Source organism: Hylobates moloch, unplaced genomic scaffold (genome assembly GCF_009828535.3).
Source record: "Hylobates moloch isolate HMO894 unplaced genomic scaffold, HMol_V3 SCAFFOLD_22, whole genome shotgun sequence".
Lineage (NCBI taxonomy): Eukaryota > Metazoa > Chordata > Mammalia > Primates > Hylobatidae > Hylobates > Hylobates moloch.
In genome coordinates, this window is record NW_026652297.1 from 9,169,233 (window position 1) to 9,191,650 (window position 22,418).

The following is a 22,418-nucleotide window of genomic DNA, read 5'->3' on the forward strand; positions in this document are numbered from 1 at the left end:
GAATGATAAAGCAGTCCCCTCTGCTTTAACCTTTATAAGGAAAATTACCTGCGGTAACCTGATGTTAACCAATCTGCTTTTTGTATTATGTTATTTCCTTATTCCTGCCTAAGCTACCTTCTAAAAACCAATTGTTCTGCCATGCCCAACAGAATACCTTCCTATTTGTTATAGATAGTGTGCTGCCTGATTCACGAATTGCTAATAAAAACCAAGTAGATCTTTAAACTCAATTTGTTGAAAATTTGTTTTTTCATGCTATAAAGCCTAAAGTATTTGCTGTCTGACTCTTTACAGAAAAAGTTTGTCAGCCCCTGGTTTAGAACTGGGCTTCCCCTGTGACCTCAAGGCAGCTTTAGTAGAAAGAGCACTGGTCTAGGAGTCATGCATGGTTTCATTCCACCACTTAACTCTCCAAGAGACCTTGAGAAGTCCCACCTTCTCTGGGCCACGGTTCCCTCAAAGATAGAGTAAAAAGAGTCTAAAATCGATAAGGCAACAGAAACATGTAGTTCAGATTCCCATAAGAGCTTAGCAGGAAGTACAGGGATGATGCAGTGCTAAATGCTGGTATGCCAGCCAGGTGTGGTTCTCCTGGAGACCAAGCGATTCAAACAATCAGAATATCCTTTGAGGATGGCTCCACAGGCACTCAGACTCGGGGCTGGATAAGCTGGTGAAGGAAGGAAGAGGAAGGCTCTGGGGGCTCCCAAAGCAAACTAGCATGCCTGCAGTGGGCAACCTGACTTTGGGGAAAATAATTTCTAAAATCTGCAGTGTCCAGCAGGTATTTTGGGTAGGTCTTCAGTCTGTGATTTGTAGATGACCAAAAGCACTTGATCACACAGCATGAATAAAAAGTCTGCTTATTTCATTTAATGTTTAATTCAGATCTAGTACAGTGATGGGGAGGAGGGTGGTAGTGGGTAGTGGGGAGTGGTGTTAAGGGGGCCCTCTGGCATCCTCAGCATGTAGAATAGGAGACTTGGATAGAAATGGAAAGTTCAGGCTGGGCGCAGTGGCTCACGCCTGTAATCCCAGCACTTTGGGAGGCCGAGGCGGGCGGATCACGAGGTCAATAGATTGAGACCATCCTGGCCAACATGGTGAAACCCCGTCTGTACTAAAAAAAAAAATACAAAAATTAGATGGGCGTGGTGGTGCATGCCTGTAGTCCCAGCTACTCAGGAGGCTGAGGCAGGAGAATCACTTGAACCCAGGAGGCGGAGGTTGCAGTGACCCGAGATTGCGTCACTGCACTCCAGCCTGGCGACAGAACGAGACTCCGTTTCAAAAAAAAAAAAAAAGAAAAGAAAGAAAGAAAAAAGAAATGGAAAGTTCATATGACTCTGTAGTAAATAAATCACCTTTAAGGACATCAATCTGTAGGCACTTCACAATAGGCAACGTGGGGCAATTAAGTAGCAAGGCCAACATTATGAGCGAAGCCAGAGAGTACATCATAGCACCCAGTCTGTAGGCTCTTATGGGAATCTGAACTACATGTTTCTGTTGCCTTATCGATTTTAGACTCTTTTTTACTCTATCTTTGAGGGAACCGTGGCCCAGAGAAGATGGGACTTCTCAAGGTCTCTTGGAGAGTTAAGTGGTGGAATGAAACCATGCATGACTCCTAGACCAGTGCTCTTTCTACTAAAGCTGCCTTGAGGTCACAGGGGAAGCCCAGTTCTAAACCAGGGCCTGCAACCTGCATTTAAGGTCTCTCCTGAGCCTTCTTTTTCTAGTTGCAACCCCTTCCCACTTTCTCCCTGGTACCTTGTTCCGCCAGCTCCATGGCGCAGCAGAGCGGCATCTCCTTTTGTCCCCTGGCTGCCTCCTGACTGCTTCCTTTGTTCCGTCTTTCTTATCTTCTGCATCCTCACCCTGCCCCCGTGCTGCCCTCTCTATCTACAGCCAGCTCCCCATTTTGCTTCCCAGATGACCACCCCATTCTCTTCCGCATTGTTTCCCCAGTACCCTGAGTACTTCAGAGAATCTTTCCATGGTGTAGTTCCTTCCTTTCCCTGCTCCAGGTTCCTCTCTTCCCTTCCTCAGTTCAAGAAACAAGAGAAAAGGAAAAAAAAAAAAAAATGACAAGGGCACTGCCCTTCTGGGATTTAACCACACTCTCAGCTGGTGGCTTTTGTTTTCTGGCTTCACTGGCTTGTAAGGCCCTCGGGGCAGGGACTCTACGTCATGCTCAGCGCTGGGGAAGGTCGGCAGGACTGTTAGGCCTTAATTAGAGCAAGGTCTCAGACAGGGTGGGAGATTTTAGCAAGCAAGAGGAAAAGAAATTTCAAAATATCCATTTGGCAGCGATGACCACAGAGTAAGGAAGAGGATTGTTTTATTGTAGAAAGCATATAATGAAAGCCTCCACTGCTTTTCATGAGCACAGAAAGAATATTTACACTGGCAATTTTCAAACCAAACAGCACCAGAAAACAAACTCCCTCCACAGGCCAAACATAGGGAGTGTTCAGTCTTGAACCCTGAGCAGGAATTGCTGCAGAAGCAAGGAGAACATTAAGGGGGAAAAAATGCAAAATGAGTTATGAGATCAAAAGAGCAATTTTCTGGTCAATGAGACATTTAGGCTAAGGCAGTGGCATGCTGGGATCACCTAACAAAGACAATTGATTTTGCAACTGGTCTCTGATTTACCTGCTGCCCAGAAAGCCTTCTGCAGAACAGCCAGCATGGAGACCCCCCACTGTCAACCAGGGAAGGTAAAAAAGCAAAAATATCTTGCCTACATCACAAATTCAAATTTTTGCATTTGAGGGCTTCTCAACTTAACATCTGCTCATGAATGCAAAAGTGGCAGCCGTTATTGAGGTCACCTGGCAATGCAGGCGGACCAGCTTGGAGAAGGGCAGCCAGACATACGGTGGCTTATTAGGAGCCAAGATATCTCGGGAAGGTGGTGAGGTCAAGACCCAAAGTCCAAGTGAAGAAATGTCCTTGTCATCAGCTGAAATGCCCCAAACTGAGGGATGGCCTCCAGCGAACAGTATAAAAGGCCATTAAGAGAACAGCACACCATTTATTTCTTCCTGGAACAGGGAGGATACACAATTGTGCTTGTCCATACAACGATCTACCCTTGTGTGGGAACCTGGACTGCAGTTTCATAAGGGGACTATGTCGTGTTTCATTCTGCTTGGCTTATAGCAGTGTCTGGCACATAGCAGATGCTCAACAAATGCTCAAAGAAGTAAACTGAATTGTTGCAGTCCCCTTCCTCACTAATGGGCAGAGAGCCCCTTTATCACCAGCCCCCTTCCCCACTTTACTACAAAGGAACCGAACAAGCTTGTCTTCATGTTGTGGAATGTTTCAGGGCCTCTCAAAACCAAATGAAGTATAACATGCCAGCCAGGCCGCCTCTACTGTGATAAGCAAAGTCTGCTAAGTAATGAATCAATTTTAGAAGGTGCTTCTGAAATGTTTAGAAGGCTCAAAAGAGCCTTATAGTTTCTAACTCGCATAGCAAACTTCTCCCTTTGTTCCCTGACCTTTGTCAACAGAATAACCTGAAAAGCATGAAAGAGTTCTGATTCTTCAGAAGAATTTTTTAAAGAATGACTTGCTCTAATGGAGGAAAAAAAAACCTCACTAGTTCTTTAGAAAGCCACCAACAGGCAAAGACGTGCGCAGAGCTGAAGCGTTTTAGCAAAACCTGAAAAAAACTTCACTCTGGTGAGAGGCATTTTAGGACTAAGACAATCTACTGGCCAGATGAGATGAGACAAACCCTTCCACCATTTTGCCTTTGGAAAAAAAATTCAATGACTATCTCAATGTTTTGCCATTGGTTTAAATTCCGGAATTCTTATGAAAAATAAAGCAAGAGGCTTCTCAGAAATTTCTCTACTCTGAGAGGTCTTTCTTCTGTGCATTTCTTGGGTTGACACTGAATCTGTGCCAGAATTTCATCACCACCTAGCACTGCAACGTACTGTACCTTCTGAAGCAGTTTCAGGGTCGTGATTGGGTCAAAGGCAATGACCCCATGAGTACCAGACTCTGGGAGTTTGACTGGCTAAAACCAGTCACAGGGACCTGGGCCATCATCCTCTTACTGTAGGGGAAGCTTACCTAAGTTAAGCCTCAGCCCTTGAAGCTGTCAGACCTGGCTCTGAGATAGCAACATTTACAAAAGAAAGGAAAGTTTGAAGGCTGAGCGTGATGAGCACTCCTCTCCTGGTAATGCCCCACGTCAGACCTTCACCTGACTAGATCCTTTTCAGCACACAGATCAGCACTTAAATGCCACATCCTCAGAACATTCTGATCAACCATTCTTAAGTGGCTCTCCTCCCTAGAACCACATAACCCTCACTTTTTATTTTATCTTTTTTAATTTTAATTTTTTTTTTAGAGAAAGAGTCTTGCTTTTTGCCCAGGCTGGAGTGCAGTAGTACGATTCTAGCTCACTGCAACCTCGAACTCCTGGGCTCAAGTAATACTCCTACCTCAGCCTCCCGAATAGCTAGGACTACAGGTGCACACCAGCCACCATGTCCATTTAATTTTTAAAATTTTTTGTGGAGATGGGGTCTTGCTATGTTGCCCAGGCTGGTCTCAAACTCCTGGTCTCAAGCAATCCTCCTGTCTTGGCTTCCCAAAGTGTTGGGGTTACAGGCGTGAGCCACCGTGCCTGGCCCACTTTCGTTTTTAAATTTTTAATTTTCCCCTGTGCACTTGCCTTCTTTATTTACATCTATATTTTTGCTTATTCCCCTCCCTGCAAGCACCCTCCCATTCTCTGGAATATGCCTGGCATATAGTAGATGCTCAATAAATGTGTTGACTGTTTATTTACCAAGAGAGCTGTTAAGAACAGCATTTTCCCTGGAAAGGAGCTGTTAGAATGAACCACATGGTACCAGGAACTCAAAGACTTAGCATGACTTAGTACTAAAGAGAAAGTGCTAGATCTCTATCCAGATTCTTCTCATATAACAGTGAAGAGGCTCTAAGTCATAGTCTGATTACCAGTCCATCTCCGGGGGATCCATGGAAATGGATGAGGTAGATCAATACCACTCTAGTATTATGGCAAGAGATGCAATCTTGGTATTGTAGTATTATAAATATCATAGTATTTTAGATTATAAATCATTCCAACAGAAAACCACATATTTGCCCATTTTGTTTTGGTGAGAACAGTGCAATTGTTTGCACAGTCTTCCTGTCGCACCTGCTCTGGCCTGCCCAGTAAAAATACCGGAGCAAAAAAGTGTAAATGGGTTCAGGATAGCTTTTCAAACAATGAGATGGGGTAAGTGCCATCCTCTACAATCATCAAGAAGCACTTTCAGCTAATCTTGGAAATTCAATAATAATTGTAAATGGGTAAGTTTAGGAAAGCTTTGTGCCTTATCAAGATTGCTGTGAAATATGAAGGCAAAATATTAAGGTGAAACACAACGAAGTAATATATAGTAATTATTTTTCTATTCACTGGTTTATTTATTAGAATGATGATGATACGATACACTTCCCAACAATCTTATTTGACTTTCTAGATCCTTAAATGAGGTTTAAAATTCTTTTAGGCAAGACTAAGAGCAACATAAGTGAATAATGCCACAAAAAAAACCCCATTAAGTATGAAAATCTACAAGATGACGCAACCATGCTTGAGTTACAAACAAAAGAATCGACATTCCATAAAGAAGAAATACACTGTTGAATCTATCAGGCATTCATTTTAATGGTAAAACAATTGCATTGCATCCATCTAATCTTGTAATTAAGATTCAAATAGGTGCAAAATGATTACTTTGTACTGGCCTATCAAAATAGAAGACATTGTAGTTATAAGCTTTCTGACTAGCAGTAGTGTTTTAATTATAAATGCCTGGCTCATTATTTGCTCAAGAGCGAATGACAATTAGCTTGATCCTATTGCAACTGTTAATGCTGTTGGTACTAAAAAAAATTGGCAATATTGAATCAGGTTTCTGATATTTCCCTTCAGTTTACAATCTTCTGACTGATACTATATTCGAAATGTACTTAGTCATTTAAAGTCACAGGCAAGAAAGAAAATGGCTCCCAATAGCCAAAAAAAAAAAAAAAAAAAAAAGGTGTTGCAGGAAGGGTATTTCATGGCAAGCCCGTAGAACAAAATCAGTATGAGATGAATCACGTTCTAAAATAATTGAACCAGAGAAAGACTCCAAGCAAAATATTTTAGTTGGCCACAAAACAACATGACAACCACCACCACCACCCTTCAGCCCATTAGAGTGGTTCAATTCTACGATAGTGCTATGGAACAGAGTATTAGTTAAACTGCTAGAATAAAGCAGCCATTTACACAGATGGTTTTGAATCTCAATGTTCTTCACATCGAAGCAAACCTCGGGGAGGTTTCAGGTTTAGCACCATCTTCCTAACACACCTACAGAGATATTTCCACAAAGGTTCAGGGTGCACTTGTCATTGGAGGGGTAGGCTTGGGTTTGGGTCCTTGTCTACCGACAGCACTGAGGTTACCAACGGAGGGATCAGGGAAGGCAAGAGTACAAGCATTTTCTGATTCTCAGAATTTCTGAAATACCTTTTGTTTCAGTGGTGCTGGTGAACTTGTGATAATGAAACTACACCTCTGTACACAAACCTTGACCTGCATTCTGGAGCATACTGCAAAGAAAACCTTAATTTTGAAAGTACTGAGCACAAAGGAGGGAGAGAAAAGCTGTCACTGTGCAAGCTTTCTCTATATGTTTAGAAACATGGCTTAATTTTTAAGGCTTGAAGACCGCATTAAAAACCATCTAAAACCAGTTCAGATTCTATATGAGAGGAAAAAGAACTGTAAATTTTTCATTAAACATTTGTTTCCTTTTTAAAGACATTCTTTTGCATATCTGTTATTGCATGTTTAAATACGATTTGGTTACCAAGGAAACAGGTTCTGGCCCAGTGTTAAATTTGAAACTAAAATATATTTGAGAAGTTAAGCTCAAAAGAAAGAGCTCATGAAATTATTTTGAAAAGTGCCAGAACCACAGCTATATGGTCTGCAATGAACCATTCTAGGGGCTCGGTTTCATTTAGTGAAGCTCTATTTCTTTTAAGAGGGCCATCTATATTTAATATTTCCCTCTTTAAAAATTGTAACTCCTCATCCCCCCAAATTATATACATAATATAATGTATTCTTGTATATTACCTAAAATTAATTTTGGAAGCATATCAGTTTTTATTTTCATCTTTCATATAACACGTTTAAAGACCGCTTCTTAAAATTTAAATATTTTTAATGTTTCTTATTAAGCTTGTTTACGCTCTTTGAAATCATCTCCAGAAACCCATTTATTTTTAGTTTCAAGCTGAAATGGAGCTGAATCATCAATCTTTTCAAAAAATTCTTTTGTTGTCTAATGGCACCACACCTATCATATATATGTTTTTTTTAAAAAAAATCTCCCTTTTATGGCAGAATCATTTAATAAGTTTGTAAAAGCTACACATTTATATACTATCTGAATAGCAGAGGCTGTCCAATTAAAAACCCTCCCCCAAAAGATTACAACTGTCTTATTTAATTTTTGTTTTTTTTAAAGTCATATTCTAATGCATCTAATGTTCTTGCTGCATGCCTCAAAAAAAACTATAAAAACATGCAAATTTCAACCTACCTGTATGCATCACTTAATGCAGTGCTAGCATGACAAGACACTCAGCCATTTTTATGTAAAGCGATGGAGACCAACTGATTTCTCTGTCTTCTTGCTCACAAGTTTTAGATGCAATTGTCACATACACACAAAAATCATACGCAGAACAGCTTGAATGAACTGTGATCACAGAACCGAATTTATCAACAGGAAAACAGGATTGAAAAAAGAAGTTTCTCATCCAAGGTTTTTCTGAGACTGCAACCAAGGAGGTGGTGTGTTGAATTTTTTTCCCCTTCCTCCTCTGAGAGTTCAAAGCTCGGAGCTGACCACTGCAAAGGCCACTGTCACATTTGCTGAAAATCAAACCACTGATACCAGCATTGAAAATACAAATTTGAGAACCCGAGTTGCTTGCACATGATGGAGTGCATAAGAGTTAAAAATAGAATCCACCTTGCCTCCTACCTGCATAATAAACATGTAAGTTTCAAGTGTTTAATTTGATATTCACATTAATTAACAATACAACATACATTATTTAAAAGACAGCAAATGCACGAAGAAAGGAGAGACACCATCTGGTAGCAGAGTTTTGTTGTTGTTTTTGTTTTTAGGGTTTGTGGGGGGTTTTGGTTTTGTTAAAAAAAGACAGGTAAAATCATATTTTGAATGTGATGAAAAGCAAACATCTAGAAGCAAATGAATTGGAAATGAAAGGTGATGTTGAAATATCTATGGCTGTAATGAGGCAAAAACAAGTCTTCGCTACCAGATGATATGGCATACAGAGCATTTACATACTCACATCTGAAATACTAGGCAACGTGTAATGAATTCTAGACACAGCATGCACACACAGCACAAGCACGGCTAATCCTGCCTGCCATCTTAGGCTCGCAGAAGCAAGATACGCACTGCATGCAGCACACGAGCACTGGGGAAGGAGGAGGCAAGGGACAGCTCACCTTAAATGCAGTATCTGATTAATGTTGTAAGTGACATTGCATATCAGCCTCAGAGTCTTGGTTCAACTGGGTAGGAGGGAACAAAGAAAAATGTCATCAACTGGTGATGCAAGATGAGCCCAATCACTAAACACTGTTTAGCAAACTCCAAATTCTGCAACCAGACAGAAGGCATTTCATACACTTAAGCAGAGCTGCTCCACAATGAATGTGTCCTTCTGCTTCTGAGAATCAAACAATCCTTTTGCTAAGGAAGAAAATAAGCTGGAAAGAACACTCTCATATTCTCTTCCTGAAGAAAGCTTTCAATACAGTATGTATCTGGTCTGGGATGCATTTTATAGATTGTTAATTTTATAGAATTGCTAAGAAAAAACCAAAATTGTTAAGCTCTTGCAAAGTAAAGAATAATTTTCATAAAGAGTATAGCATTTCTAGATTATTTTTCAAAATCCTAAATGGTGCCGGCAGGCTTGTAGAAAAATGCATGATCAGCTGTCTGTATCCGTGCTATAACCTTTAACCACAAGCAGTGTAAATGTATCCTGCTAAATGTATCTGCAGTACAGAGCGGCAGATACCGCCTCAGAATTTTATTAAAATGTGAATGGATTTTTTAAAACTTGGAAGCAGAATAAAATCAGAACAGAAAAATAAATTGATGCTGAATTCCTCTGGCTGTATAGCTGACCATCATGAACGATAAAAGCTATCCTTAGGATACTGACCTAAATAATACTAAGACTTACAGCAGCATACTGTATGCGTTCAGAACACAGAAAATGCAGAATGATTTATCTTCTCCCTCCCCCTCCAAAAGCTAAACTGTAAAGTAACAAGCCATTAATAGGAATACCAAAAGGCTATAGATAGTACATACTGTAAGAGAAGAAATCGTATTGTGCTGAGATGCAATGTTTCTTTGTTTTACTTTGAGGCTTATTTTAGCTCTGCTTGCATGATGACATTGACATCAGGAGGTCAGTGCTGACACTGGGTTGATACCCGTTTTATGAGTGAAATGTTTTCCGCAAATTAAATCTCATCTACTCAAACACCAAATTTCATGTCGTCTTCAATACCACCTCCCTACCCCCACTGCTCAAGATTGATGGGATCTAGTTTGGTGGTATGTAATAAATTGGAATCACCTTCTGCAGATACTTCAATACGTAATGGTGAGGAATTAATTTTTTAAATAAAAAGCCTTCAAGAATTCTTATGCACCCCCTTTCATTCCTTCCTATCAACACACACACACACACACACACACACACACACACACACACACACTCGAAGCTCGAATTGCAATGAAATGTTTAACATGTGGAACAAAAACTGTTGAAAGAGCTGCTTATTCAGGATTTTTAAGAAATGCCTAATAAGCAAATACGGTTTTGCTGCAAAACCAGTGTCACCAGGTCCCCAAAGAGGAAAACAGCATAGCTTGCTAGCAAAATTTCCTCCAGATCCTGCCGGCAGGTAAAAAAACCAAAAAGCATTTTATTTGCCAGGCTGTATAAAACAAGAAGTCTTTTATTTTCAAGGAACTAGAACAGATTCTTTTCCACTCTATTTCTTTAGCTACAAAGAAACCATACCCACCCCCACCCTTAGATCCTGAACATAAGCCAACATTTTTATAAAATGCTGAGACTGATTTTGAATATATAATATTTATAGTTTTCTTCTTCTTATCTCTCCAAAAGTCTTCAATTGCCTATCGCATCACTGAATATGCTGTTGTTAATTTTAACATGTGCAAAAATGAATTAATATTTTCTGGGGTTGCCAGTTTTCCAGCACCTCAATCTTCTGTAAGGACTGGCTGAAAATAATCAGGTTAGCAACACATTGAAGCTCCCCAGAATTTTTTTAAAAGAGAAAATATGTTCAAACACCTTAGCTGAGGTACTAGGTTTCACAACTGGATCTTTTGTTTCTAGCTCTCATTCTATCTCCTGCCCCAGAGCGTAAGTGATTTTTAGCTTAGTGTGTGGAATGTACCCTGCCCTCCTATATCCTATATACTTTAAAGTCTCTGAGTTGAGTTGTCCAGATGGTGGGTCATACCTGAACCATAGCGAGAGTCCTCTTCTCTTTGGAGTACATCTCTCTCCCACAACTACTCCAGAAATAAATGTGGCTCTAACGAAAACAGTAGCTCCTGGTCTCACACCGATGGTGGAACCATCTTCCCCACCCCCACATCATTGCTCTATGAGCTCTGGTTAGCATTGACAGCGTCACAAAATTAGAATGGAGTGTCCTTAGGCCAATTCCTCCTTTACCATGGGGGTCGAGAATTAGAGAGATGATCACGCTGAGTTATAAGGCACCAATTCAATATACGGTCATCTAGGAAGCAGAGTCCTTAGAGTGGGGTGGGAGGAGGTTGACGCAAACACCTAGGCATTGAATGCTCTTCATGTCTGTTGAGATATTCCCCATTAATGACGTTTGAAAGCCAGACATTCATTTAAAAATACTCGCAAATTATTATCATGTAGGCTAAATATACACGTTATGGAATCAACTCTGACCACATAGAACTAAGTCGTCTGCCTCCTCTGTCGGGAATAATAAATGACAGTGACAACAACAGTAATCCATATTAGGTTCCCAGGAGATGAGTAAATAGTGTTCTATTCCCTTTACAGGGAAGGGTGGTGAATGTGGTCAGGTCCCCTACTGGTACTTGTAAGCCAGATGCCAGGGCAGTTTCCAAACCCCTTGTGGGGTTCTCTGTCCACCCTCTGTCAAAACCAGCCTAAAAGCCATGTATTGGTTTATTTTGTGATGTTCCAAGACAATCAGTAAACGTGGTACGTTTACCAGACCTGCTTGGATTAAACAAATGTGAACTATAGTTGAAAATATTCAAAGCAATGAGCTTGTTTATGCAGACATTCTCAACTAGTAAATCCTGTTTTATACTTTCAGAAAACCATGCTCATGCCTGAATTACTTAAGCTTTGTCATGATTACTAGTGGCAAGGGTATGCATTCACTTATGATTTAAAAAAATTGCGTGCTTCTCATCAGCCTCCTCGGGGCATGTGCACAAACATTAATTTAAAAGGCAAATCCCTTTTCCACAGTGAACATTTTAGCCTGTTTCTGCCACTTTGACGAGTCAAACACGAGGAACCCGAGATAATCTGGCAGGCACAGGCTGGAGAAGGACAGAGCGAGAAGTGAGGGGCGAGCCTTTCACTTCGATTAACGTGCTTACTTGATCGCGGTCTCGTTGTTCTGCAGGCTGAGCTAATTTTCTTTGCAGTCCTGTGGGTTAAAGTTAAATTGCATGGCTAATGCAATGTACACAATTCAAGTATGAACAAAGCTCGACTCTCTATGTTTTAAAAAAACATAAAGTCAGGGCACTGAGTCCCAGAGGAATACTTGGTTTATAAACATATGGATCAGTTTGCATGTTCCTTTATGCCGTTCACCACATCAAACATTATGGCTGGGTTCTTTTTACACCTAATAGAGGTAGTCAACATTTGTGGGTACATTGTTGTCAGGTTAGGCTATTCCAATTGAAATTAAAAGAAAAATAAAAGTGTTTACCAAATACACTTTTGTTTAAATTCTTAGTATATAAAAAGTTTAAGATTTTTTAATGAGGTTGGTTATTACATCTGTCTATAGCGTATTTAGTCCTGGAAACAACATGGTGATTTAATTTACCAATGACCAAAAATGCCTTTGGATTTCTGAGAAAGTTCAATGCTACTTTGAACATCTACATCTTGCCTAGAGACCTGGGCAGGAACTTCTGCCTTCCACATTGATCAGAGCTAAAAAGTCTATACTAGCTACCCTTATGGAGAACCTACTATATACTCAATATTTTAGCTACATGCCCAATGTTTATTTCATTCTAACCCAATAATCCTGCAAACGGAGTATCTTCAATTTTAGGTGAGGAACTAATAGAGATTACACACGGTAAATAGCAGACTTAGGATTCAAACCTAAGTTTGATTGATTGCAAAGTCTACGTCTTTCCACCAATCTTAAGAGGATAAAACTTCCTTCTACGTCCACACTCCATCCCTGATGTCAGTAATCTTCTTATTGTGCAGACACCTGGTAGAGGACTCTATCTCCCTGGAGCCCTGACTACCTCTGTTTATATGAATCAGCCTCTACCCTCCAGGACCTGGGAACTGTAGGAACCTAGGATGCCACCAGCTGGAGACAGGCTGGGCCCAGCAGGTGGAAAAGACACAATGAAAGAGGAGGAATCAGATGGACCATGTTGGAAAGTTAAGTGTAGAAAGCAGAGTAAGTATTTTAGGGGGAGATTTGCCATAATTCAAAAAATATTTTATGAAGCAAAATAAATGAAAATAAATGACATAAATATATTTCAGATGGAATGTTTATTTTAACAAATACATTTCCACTTGAAATGTAGTTATTAAAACCTAGTGGAGTCTAGTTTTTTCCCTCTCACAGGTGACCAAACAGGCTGAGAGAGATCCAATGATTTGCCCAAGATCACACACTTCATAAGTGAGTTTATTATTAATGCAGCCTTTCACTATATTAAAAATTATAGCCAGTTTCCTTTTACACCCAATGTATTCAGCATTTGTGAATAAATTTGTTATCAGGTTGTTAGAGTGTTCTACTCTAAATGATCAGTTAAAGAAAAATCAGTGTAACAATCAGACTAGCCTGTTCTCTTTTGTTTGTTTGGTTTTGGGTTCTCTTGAGACAGAGTCTCGCTATGTTGCCCAGGTGGTACTTGAACTCTCAGTTGAGTCTCCCGCCTCGGCCTTCTGAGTAGCTAGGATTATAGGCTCATAACACTATGCCTGGCTGAAACTGACCTACTTGCAACTCACAAATAGTATTTTTCTCCTGAACAGATAACCTAAGTAGCTATTATGATTTTTTTCCAACATATTTTTAAATGGACTTTTAAAAAGCCTAATTTTGAAGTAAGAGATTTTCCTCAACCAAATTTACTGTTTTATTTTCTCATTAAAATGATTTAAACACTAAAATCATTTTAATGACTCTGTTATCATCTGTTCATTTTGCCTCTGTCTTGGGTCCCTTCTAGTTCTAAAAGTTTGTGATTCTAAAAAATCAAGCCCAGCTTGTTTTCTAGGTCAAGTAGGCCAAGAGCTGGACTCCAAGTCTCCTGCCTTCTGGTGTACGTGGCCAGCTGACTATCCTGCTTCATTTGCAGTAAGTGTACATGCCAACAAGATGGCTCTCAAAGGACGCTTTCTAATCCACCAGCTCCACCCCACCTGGGAATGGGAGAGGAAGACTATCTTGCTCAATGCTCATAGGTAGTAGAATGGAGGGTTGGGTGAATGACATGCTTGAGGATTCTGAACTCCAGGAAACCTTCTCCAGTTCTTATACACGAGCGTCCTCACGTCCATCCATTAGCATCTGTGTAGGACGTGAGAAAGGAGTACACATCTGTTGGCAAGGATTGGGCAGCAAGCCTTGTGGACCAAACTGGGGTTACCCTCCAGGAAAGAGCTGGAAGGAAAAGGGAACTGTAAACCATGTGTTTTTTAACCAAGGAAAAGTGGCAAATGACATAGGCTGCAAGGCAGACTGTGGTGGACAACATCTCAACCCATCCTAACCCAACTCAAATCCTCCTGTGGGAGCATCCTCAACAGATGTCATCACCATTATGGAAATCACTACATCGGCTTTAGCAACTGAATAGTTGCTGCTTTCATTTCTCAGTGCATTTGAAACATGGCATGAATATGACCTTGAGTGCCCATTCCTACTACCCAATCACAAGTTCATTTTCTGCCATGACTGCTTGTCACGCACCAGATGGAGAGCAAGTGAAACAACAGGGCCTTCTAGATTCTGAATTGCCAAAACACATTCAGCAAGGAAGTAGAGTTTCATCTTTTTGGAGAGACTAGCAACTAGGCTGAAAAGGGAAGGTGGGGATATAAATGAAGGTAAAAAAAAGTAAGAATTCTTACAGATCCATAAAAATCCACCTCATGTGAGAGCATAATCTTCTCTTTGTATCTTTCTTCACACCCTGGGCAACAAATATTTCAAGAGTTAAACCTGGGAATAAATTTACTTGCTTTCTCTTCTCTCAGATACATGACGTTGCAGCTCAGAAAGGGCCACAACAACGCACCTCTTCTCAGAGAAGCTTAACAAGCCTCAGTGAGTCTTTAACTCCTTTCGACTAAAGATAAAAGCACAATACATTTTGGTTGTATTGAATTATCTACCTAGGCCCATGTCTCTGGCTTGCTTCCTGCAAGATCTTTGTATCTTCCAGGGCACTAGAGCATTTCCTAACACCATGGAGAGGCTCACTGAGGATGTTTTGGACTCACCAACACCAAACTCCGGAGTCCTTTCTCTACCACTACCAGTGGGATCCTCAGCTTTGTATCATGAAGCCACTTCCTAAAGTTAAAGTACTTGTTTCAGGAGTTAAGGAATGGGCTTGGGGGCTGAAAATCTCTATGAAAATCTTTCAAGTACTTAATCACTTGTTTACCAAGGGGAGCCACAAGTTGTCTGGCAAGCAGACCACAGTGCTTTGTGTAAACCTGTCTCTCCTAGAACAGGGAAAGAGGAGACAGAAATAAAAGTGGCCTGACAACACTGCCACAGCCCCCAAAGAATACCTCAACATTTCCTCAGGCCCTCAGTGGCAGAGCGTGTTTCACAGAATTAAAGGACAAGGAAGACACTTTAGAAAATGCCATCTAAACCATTTCTTTGAGGGAGAAGAAAATTAGGTTCAAAGAGAGTAAGGGTCGTATTTAAATAAAGGCCTCAGCAATGAGCATAGAAGTCATATTCCTTAATTTCTAGCATCCTGCTCTTTGTAATTCAACACACTGGCTCAATTAAAAAAAATTCTAAGCTGTCAGATACTTAAAAATAGTTATAGGTTAATTGAATTAATGACTAAATGACAGAATGGAGGGTTTATAACATGTTTTCCAATTCCTCTCAGATGAAAATATCATACTACATTTGTTTAACTAAAAACAAAACTCAACTAAATATAATTTTAAGCAAAATAGTCAATGTTGGCCAAAATATCACCTGGAACTTCTCAATGTCACTTGAGACTTGTCAGAGAACCAGACTTGATTGCTATATTAAGTCAATAGACTAAGTTTAGCCTGCTGAAGTAGCCTTTATCCTCTTTGGTTTGCAAAGAAAAATCTCATGATTTAGCATGAACGGCTAAAAATAAGCTGCAGGTTTCATTTTCCGTTGTTCAGTATGGTTGTGAAACTAAAAGGTGCAAAACTATGAGCTTCACCAACGACTACAGAAAGTCAACGATTAAAATTGTCACCTTTCTAGCACACGATCCTGGTTGCCAGCTCACAGCCAGGCCCGAGAAATGCGCATCGCTGTCCCTCTCATCATGGTCTCTTGAGATGAGTCCCTCTAATAACTAAGGCACGGATGGAAGCTGGGGGCTGAGGCCAGTCCTGGGGTAGCAGTGGCTTGTGAGTGTATTGTCACATCCGGACAGGATGCCGCATAGACTTCAGCCCATATGCTCAGCCTCCATCTTAGGTGATGCTGGGGACTCCTCTGCAGAACCTGGGAGTAAATACAGCTCGCGTTTCATTAAGCTAGGGCTCCGAAGGTGGTGAGTGCAGCGAGTCCCTCTTGACCTAAATGCCCATGGCCTTGTGCAATTCCATATTGCCAACCCAGGCAGCTCACAATAAATTTAATTTCAAAACTGTCTTTCCAGGGCCAAGTCTGGCAAAAAGGTATTTGACAGGGACATAAATGCTTCAAAGAGAAGGCAGCCATCTCACTCTGTAGCATTCAGCTGTGGCACAAGGCCCGGAGACAGCAGCGCTGTTAAAAGAAAGCCCTCAGCTGAATGAGATTGAAAGGGGGCAAAGAAGGGTTAATCTCCTTCCATTAAAGGAGGGCCCATTTGGTGAAGGTGAAGAGTATAATCTGTATGAAGAGCAGAGCAAAGAGTCGTTCCAGAAAAGAAATTACTGCACAGGGTTGAGAAGGATGATTTGTCCTCAATTTTCACCGTGAGACCATTTCTTAGATCTGAATCTACCTAGCTTTGAAGTTATGTTCTCAGGGAGGGGTAAATGGGGCACATTCACATTCAGTGCTGGCATACTTGAGCTTTGATTCCATCTGAGATGGGCTGTCAGTCTCTGAGAAGCAGAGGGTGCGGCCAAAGCCAGCAGGACATTGTAGACTTCAAACCACAAGTTAGAAGGTGGCAAAATAAATAGCAGGAGTTGCTCATAAAGGAGAAGCCAGGGGATAAATCCCCCTCCTCAAGGTGGGAAAACCCTGTTTTAAACATAGTTTTAAAAACTTTTAAAAAGTTTTAATACCTTTTTTGTGAAATAGCATAAGATGTACAAGAAGTTATACAGTGTCTACTTTCTCCACCTTCCCCCAGTGGTGTCTTACATAGCTGTAGTACTTGGGCTAAACCAAGAAACAGACGCTGGTATAGTTGAAATAAATGCAGATACAGTCTTATGTGATTTTGCCAGTTTTTACGTGCACTCTGTGTGTGTGTGTGTACCTGTATGTCTACAGTTCTATGCAACGTATCACATGTGCAGGCTGGAGTAATGACCATCACCATCAGAATAGAGAATAGTCACCACCACAGTTCCCTGTGCTCCTCCTCTGATAATCACACCCATCCTGACAACCACTGATCTGTTCTCTATCACTGTAATTTTTTTTTTTTTTTTTTTTGCTTGTTGAGACAAGGTCTCGCTCTGTCACCCAGGCTGGGGTGCAATGGCACAATCATGGCTTACTGCAGCCTCAAACTCCTGGGCTCAAGCAGTCCTCCCATCTCAGCCTCTCAAGTAGCTGAGACCACAGGTGCACGCCCGCATATCCAGCTAGTTTTTTAAGTTTTTGTAGAGATGGGGTCTCCCTGTGTTGCCCTGGCTGGTCTCGAACTCTTGGGCACTCCTGCCTCGGCCTCCCAAAGTGCTGGGATTACAAGCATGAGCCACCGTGCCTGGCCTATCACTGTAATTTTGTCAGTCCAAGAACGTTCTCTAAATGGAATCATGTAGCATGTAACTCTTTGAGATTGGCTTTCAGCATAATGCCCTTGTGATCCATTTGAATTGTATGTAAAGAGCACATGCCTTTTTATTGCTGAATAGTATTTCAAGGTGTGGATGTACCAGTGTGTTACCCACTAACTTGCTTAAAAACATTTGGCTATTTTCCAGTTTTTAGGTATTACAAATAAAGCTGCTATAAATGTTCTTGTAAAGTTTATTGCGAGAACATAAGTTTTCATTTCTCTTGTGTAAATACCCATGAGTAGGATTGCTGGATCATGTGGTAAGTATATGTTTAACTTTTATAAGAAACTGCCAAACTGTGTCCTGGAGTGGCTGTACCATTTTACATTCCTACCTGCAATGTAGGAGAGATCCAGTGTCCCCACATGTTTGCCAGCATTTGGTAACCTCAGTATTTTTTATTTAAGCCATCTACTAGATGTGTCGGGGCTCCTTTTGATGGGCCACAGTCAAGAAGGCAGTTAAGCTCTGTGGCCTTCCGAGCTTAGCTGGGGTGACCTCAGATGTCTCTCATTGCTCCAGTTTTCCTGGTAGCTGTCTACACAGCAGTTTGGGCTGTCTGGCACTTAGGCGATGGAAAATGGGATGGTCTCTCTGGATGGGGGGCTGAGTCTTCGGGTTTGCCCAGTTGCTCCTGACTGCAGTGGTGGGACATTGCTATCTGGGGATGCTGAGCCTCTTTGAGGCAGTGCCTCTTGGCCCAGCAGGAAGACTTGATATCAGTGGCACATGCTCCCATGGGGTAGGGCAGGTGAAATGACAGCTGTGGGGCAGGAACAGAGTTTGCCTGGGCCAGGGTCTTCCTGTAGCTTTGGCCAGAGGCTGTGTGAATACTTTTGACTTCTCAAGTTAGATCATGATGAGCATAGTGTGAGAGGAAGTGGGACATGGAATCAATGTAGAGAGGCAAGGGTGGGACCACCAGTGGCACTTGTCAAATCTTGGGACCCACTAAACAATCTTTGCCCTTGAACTTTGTACTCTGTGACCACCCAAGACTCTCCAGCAGCATGTGGACACCTTGTCTGGATGCCATGGAACTCCTATTTTTGTCTCCTGTGGGTGAGATTTGGAAGCACTGCTGTCACCACCACATGGGCTTTCCTGGCCCAGGGGTCCAGGTCTCATGAGCAATTAGAATGTCATCTGAGTATCAGAAGGTGCCTCACTCAAGAAAGTTGTGCAGGACAACAAGTTGATGGGTTTTACATAAGGCAAACATTATAGTAAAGACTTGAACCAGCCCAGCCATTCTTGGAAAGACCCTCCATCTGATTCAGGGTACCTCTGGTTCAAGGGAAGTTGCAGACTTTGCCAGAACTCTTATTAATCATGACCCTGGAGCCATGAGTTTGGACTAGGAGGCCAAGAATCAGGAGAGTAGTGATCCTGAACAGGGATACCCTTGAGATAGTGGAGACTTGCATGGGGCAGTGAAGCTTGGGGATCATCAGCAAAATTCCCCGGTGGCTAAGCCCTGGGAGGATCCTGTGGAGGAGCTCCTTTGGGTTCTGGCTCTTGTGTGTCACCAGGTGCCTTTGCAGGAGATCGACATAGACGTAGGCATGGAGGAACCTAAAGTTGATTTCTAGAACCTGAACATGAACTGGGGCGGGTAGGGAGCTGAGCAGTCTGTCCAGGCAGAACTTGAAAGTCAAGTGATGCCTTGGTGGGCTCTGGAAGTTGAGGTGGTGGGATGAGAGGAAGCCAGGCAGTCAGACACCGTCAGGTGATCAGTGGGTGTGGGTTGATGGGTTTCAGCAGGGTTATGCAGGCAGGATGAATAGTCAGACTTCCTCTTAGAGGATGGTGAGAGTTTAAAGAAATTGGTTTTTTGTTGCTATAATTGTTTTTTCCATTGTTTCCTAAATTTCCATTTTCAGGTTCCTCCTGCTCCGGCCTGCCTCCTCTCAGGCTGTGCTCCTACTCTTCTGCTGTCAGAAGGCAGCCCAGCACACAGCACCTTTCAGATTTAAAAAGGCAGGCATGGCTTGCGGCAGGTACCTCCCCTGACTGTGAGGTCACACAGTGGGACTCCATCCTTGAGGCCAAATCCTCTGCAGTTCCCCTCTAGCTCTTGCTTGTCTTCCTTTCAACTCATCCCTGCCTTGACCTCAAATTTGCCCACACATTTTAGTCTGGCACTTGCCCTGACCCTGCTCCGCTGTCTTGGTTTCTGAGCCCAGATCCCACCTCCTACTCTGCTCCTGTGGCGCTGATCACATGGATGCTGCCTGCACGGCTGCCCTCTGTCCTCCTGGGTCCAGCTTCTTCAGTGCTACCACCTCAGGGATCAGGGCACACCATGGTCTGGCCCCATTAGGTGACCAAGATGGGCACGTGTGCCCCTTGCTAGGTCTAGGCTGCCCAAGAGTGTCTTGAAGTACGGGCATGCCTATCTGAGGGCAGGTAAGAGCTCCTTGGCTGAGGCAGGGCATTGCCTCAGGAGTCAATCTTCTCATTGGTGCCTTTTGTCTCTTACCTAAAGGTTGGGTGACTCTGGGCCCTTTGTCTAGTTCAACCTTTGCCACTAAATCTCTGAGTGACCACCAGGAAGTAAATGAATCATTATGGGCCTCAGTGATTTCATGTGTACAATACGGCTTCTTGATTCCCTAGCTAATAATCTTTTTACTGCATCATATTACAGTTAAAGGAAAATCTAAAAATCAGAAGCCAAAAAAAGACTTTAAGTTAAATTCTGGCATAGATATACTAGCTCAGAGTTTCCTAATTTTTTTTTCTAATAAATGTCTGCCAACTGAGTATTTGTTGAACTGAATGCAGCATGTCAATAGTTCTCAGGCATTAATGCAGAAGAATTGGGAGGGCAGATTAAAATGCATCTCCCCAGGCTCCTCCTCAGAGCTTCCAATACCACTGGGGCCTAGCAGCATGCATTTTAATGTGAGAAACTAAAAAAGACCAAGGTTTTGAAATAGACATTGGTACCTTTCTAGGGGCCAATTCCCTAATATGCATTAGAAACTTTAAAAATAGTAGAACACTAAAGTCAATCAAAATGTCCAACAACAAAAAATTGATACATTAAAATGTATCAGTGCAATGGAAACACAGCCATTAAAAAATCATGTTTTCAAAGACCATTTAGTGATTTGGTAAAATGTTTACAACATAATGTTAAATGGGGGCAAAACACCACATAAAATACCATCTCAACAATTTTTAACATTTTGATGTAATTTTTCCAATTTTTTCTTGTATATATTCTTCTCTCCTTTTAAAGAGGAGAGAATGGGGTGGCGTTGGGGTGAGGGGCTATACTAATGCTCTTTTGGACAAAGATGAGGGGTCCACTCTCTCCACTCTGGCTTGGAAGGCACTACCCAAGGTCAATGCCTCCATGGAGTAGTTTCCAAGCCTCCTTGTCCCAGTGCACTGGGAGCCCCATAGAATGCCAGGAATCATCTTCTTTTGGCAGACAGATGACTCATCCATCCTTCCTCAAAGGTTTCAGTGAACCCCAGGTTAAATATCCCTGTGAGTAAGATCAGAAGCCTCTCCGTAGGGAGTTTGGCCTACAATCAAACATGCTTTGGCTAGTTAGAAGTGGTGCTAAGGATCCCAGATGAAAGTCAATTTAGAAAGACAAAAAAATCCTTAAAATAAAGATAATAATAATATCAAAAGTCAAAGCACCAATACTGACCATAATTATGATGATTATTTTTTTATCAACACTTTTTTTTTTTTTCTCTGTTGCCTAGGCTGGAGTACAGTGGCCCATTCGTGGCTCACCACAACCTCCGCCTCCTGGGTTCAACCAATTCTCATACCTCAGCTTCCCAAGAAGCTGGGATTACAGGCCTGTGCCACCAAGCCCAGCTAATTTTTGTATTTTTAGTAGAGACAGGGCTTCACGATGTTGGCTGGTCTGGTCTTGAACTCCTGGCCTCAAGCAATCTGCGCACCTCAGCCTCCCAAAGTGCTGGGATTGCAGGCGTGAGCCAGCACGCCCAGCCTTTATCAACAGTTTACCTTGACATGCACTTTTCTAAGTTGCCCAAATCATTTTGCATATATCACCTACTTATTCTTACAGAGTCTCAGCATTACATTTTCTAACAATACAATTTTGGAGGTAGGAGGGAGCTTTAAAGTTCTGATGAAAACCAGAAGCTTCTTGAGTTAAAAACAAAACTCTGAAGTGTGGTATTTTCCAACTTGGTTCTTGACAAGAAATTAGGGGATTTCAGTGTGAGAAATTATAAAGCCCTATTACTATGAATTCTTAGTTTTGGTGAATATGATGTGGTATTTCTGCAAAACTCTCTAAGGACAGTGACAGAACATTCATGATGCTGACCCATGGGGAGAAAGGAGCTTGCACATCTGTGCTATGACAATTCTAAAACCTCAGGGATTAAAATACTCAACTAGTGTAAGAGCTGCCTGTATGAGACTGTGTGCTCAGTCCACATCTGCTCATCATGGCTCAACAAGGCCAGGCTCAGATCTTTAGATGACCTAAGCTCTGAAAAGACTATAGTGCCTCAAATTTGAATTATTACTCCCATGTGAAATTAAAATAGAAAAAAATAACAAAACACAAAATTAAGGTTGAGAAAGCTCAACAAAGTCTAACTTTTCCCAGGCTGTCTACTTTGATGCTTTTTTTGAAATGTCAAATATCAAAATATTTACAAAATGTGTGTTTGTACACAATCCTGCTTTGCTGGTGTTGTCTGTGAGGT

At 41.6% G+C, this 22,418-nt stretch overlaps 1 protein-coding gene across 7 annotated transcripts in view; it reads right to left on the reverse strand.

Annotated features, from left to right (window-relative positions):
- ZBTB38 (zinc finger and BTB domain containing 38) overlaps positions 1-22,418 on the reverse strand; it is an 81,293-nt gene that overhangs the window by 54,157 nt on the left and 4,718 nt on the right. For 2 of the 7 annotated variants that reach the window (XM_032144206.2, XM_058433290.1), the window contains exons 1-2: positions 10,679-11,372; positions 8,606-8,671 (exon numbers count right to left, since the gene is read on the reverse strand). The gene's annotated coding sequence lies outside the window, so the exon portion shown is untranslated. Of the gene's footprint in view, positions 1-7,658; positions 8,106-8,605; positions 8,672-8,787; positions 9,436-9,485; positions 9,599-10,678; positions 11,373-22,418 lie in introns of those variants that run through there. The other 5 variants (XM_032144212.2, XM_058433291.1, XM_058433287.1 and 2 more) reach the window with 4 other exon arrangements.